Source organism: Nannospalax galili, unplaced genomic scaffold, assembly GCF_000622305.1.
Source record: "Nannospalax galili isolate Female #2095 unplaced genomic scaffold, S.galili_v1.0 scaffold663, whole genome shotgun sequence".
Classification (NCBI taxonomy): Eukaryota; Metazoa; Chordata; class Mammalia; order Rodentia; family Spalacidae; genus Nannospalax; species Nannospalax galili.
In genome coordinates, this window is record NW_008351881.1 from 2133200 (window position 1) to 2136031 (window position 2832).

Here is a 2832-nt window from a genome sequence, read left to right on the forward strand (position 1 = left end):
CTCATTCCCATTGTGGAAGTGGGGGTTTAGTATTTAGTGTTGATATTGCCAATTATACAATAATCTACATATGATAGTTTGTATTTAATTTTTTCTTTATTTTCTTATTTTCTTATCTTACAGTTGTGTTTATATAGTTTTTATTTAATAAAGTTTAAAATTGTTCAAAAAAAACACAGCTTAGTGGTTTGAATAATATCATTGCATCACACTTTGCTAAATTAGAAATACTTTCAAATATTAAATTTAAAATATTCTAATATTTTAGACATGCTTCTTAGAAAAGTACTCTTCTAAAATGCATGAGATGGCAAGAAACATATTTTTCCATGTTTAAAATAAGAATAAAATAATCTGCTAATGTAGCAAATCTATCTTTGATGAGTGCTAAATTCACATGGAATCCATGCATATTTATTATCTAGTCCTCTTTTGAGTCGAATACTTTAATGTGCTTGTGAACATTCTCATGTGTGAGAAATAACAGCCCCTCTCCCTCCTGAGACAGTGTGTATTTCTTCCCTAGTAGTTTCTCTATAATTTTAAGAAATTTGAGTGCAGAAATGAAAACTAATAGTACAAAATAAATATAATCTTATAAACAATGTGCTATACTTAGAATCTTTCTTGTAAGATATTTTGATTACTTAGAATAAGAGTCCAAGGGAATGACATAAATTCATATCTTATTTTGAAATGGAACAGTGGTATCGAGGAGGCTGTGTTTTGCTATAAAATTTTATAATGAGAAAGTGACTCATTTTAATTCATTTATAAATTACTGTGGAAGACAAAGGTTAAAGGCTCCCTTTAGAAAGAAGGATAATGTGGGTCAAAGAACAGGCTTAAAAGCTTGAATATTAAGGAGAAAAGAAGATAGGCTGCAATTCCCTTCCACCATAAATTGGGCATACAGGTGTCCATTCTGCCAGGGACCACCCTCAACAAAGGAAAGACTGCCTCCTCTGTGAGCCTCGAAGCAACAGAGTCCAGTTAAAAGAAAATAAATGAGTGAGCAAATGAGGATAAACGGTTGAATAAGATGGGAATATGGACGCATTTACGATGCATTTTGAGATGATTGCTTATGTGATTCTTCATCATTTTATGACTCGTTAAAAAAATTCCCTTCTCTTGTTGTATGTCAACAAAGGCTTATTTTCAGCTCACTACTGCCCTTTACCAACCTTATCCATAAAATTACTTATGAATATTCTTAGACCTTAAAACATAAAAGTGCTCTCAATGGACAATGATTAACAGAAAGGCCCAGATAATAAAGGGTATTACAGCAGAAAAAGGATTATTTGCCTTTTGCTTTCTTGTGCCAAGTCAATTTACCTTGTTAAGTACTTCGCTAGTACCAGAAACACTCTTTCTAGGCTTCCATCACTGATTAAGGACCAGGACTCTCTGGGAATTCTCTAGGTTTTCAGTCAGTTTGGGACTACTGAGGCACCTAGTCCTCTGGGCTGAGCAACTCTCCTGATTGTCAGCCTCTCCAGTGTAAGATGGCCACTGTGGGGCTACTCTTGCTGCTGAGGCAACCAGCCTCAAGGACCAAGCAACTGCTGGATTCTCAGCCTCTTAAGTGTGAGATGATTGCTCTTTTCAGCTTAAGTTGATTTAATAAATACTTTATATAGATGAATAAAATATATCAGTTCCTTGCTCAGTTCTGCCTGTAGAGCATCCTAATACTTGTGTTGCTACTAGAAGGTTCTAGTCTATATAGGTACAGACAGTAGATTAATGGTATTTTAAATAAAGTTATAAAAGAGAAAGTAAGACAAAACTGAATACACTCACAAACCAATTCATATGGAGAAGCAAAAGCCTAAGAGCACCAGTGTAATCGTTAAAAAATAAAAGCTGGTAGACCAACGATATGCAGTCTACAAAACAACCTCCAGTCATCTAGGAAGCCTGACACTGTGAAAAGGGGAGATGAATAACAGCCCAGAAACAGGCACACAGATGCAGCCAACTTATCTTGGATCAAGGTGCAAAGATAATTATCACAGGAAATATTTTTTTCTAGCAAACGATACTGGCAATCCATATTCATATATTTGGAGGAGGGGAAAGGCGGGAGAGATAACAAGGGAGGGAATGAACTACATGCAAGTATGAATCCCATGAACTCAAAATTTCTCATTCGTGTAAAATGTTTAGTACACTCTGTAAAATCCTGGTAGAGACACAGGAGAAAATCTAGGCGATGTGAGTTTAACAAAGTGTATTCAGTACAAGATGCACCAAGAAATTTTTACTGAAATTCAGTAAAATGAAAGCCTATTGGCAAAGGATGCCGCTAAGGGACTGAACATTCAGTGATAAAGTTCTTTGGGTGTATGCGTAGGAGTGGCTAGCTGGGTCATATAGTAAATCTATTTCTAGTTTTTAGAAGAAATTTCCAGACTGATATCCAAAAATAGATGCACTAGTTTAGACTCCTACCACAGCGCATAAGGGTTTCCTTACCCCACATCTGTACCAGTATTTGTTACCATCAGTATTCCTGGTGATGGGCACTCTGACTAGAGTGGGACTGAATTCATCTGCATTTCCCTGATAGCTAAGGATGGTGAATTTTGTTAAAATGTTTATTAGCCATTTGAATTTCTTATTTTAACAACTTTCTATTCAGTTTCCTAACCCATTTTAAAATGGGCCAATTGTTTGAACAGAGGTACCCAACAAAGATTATTAAATGAAAATTTCAATGCCAGGTCCAGGTTACGTCCCTACACGTTATTGGTCAGGAGGCCCTAGAGGAACTCAAAACAATATAGGTGCTTTCCGTTGCTCTTGGTTGGCTCTCATAACTAG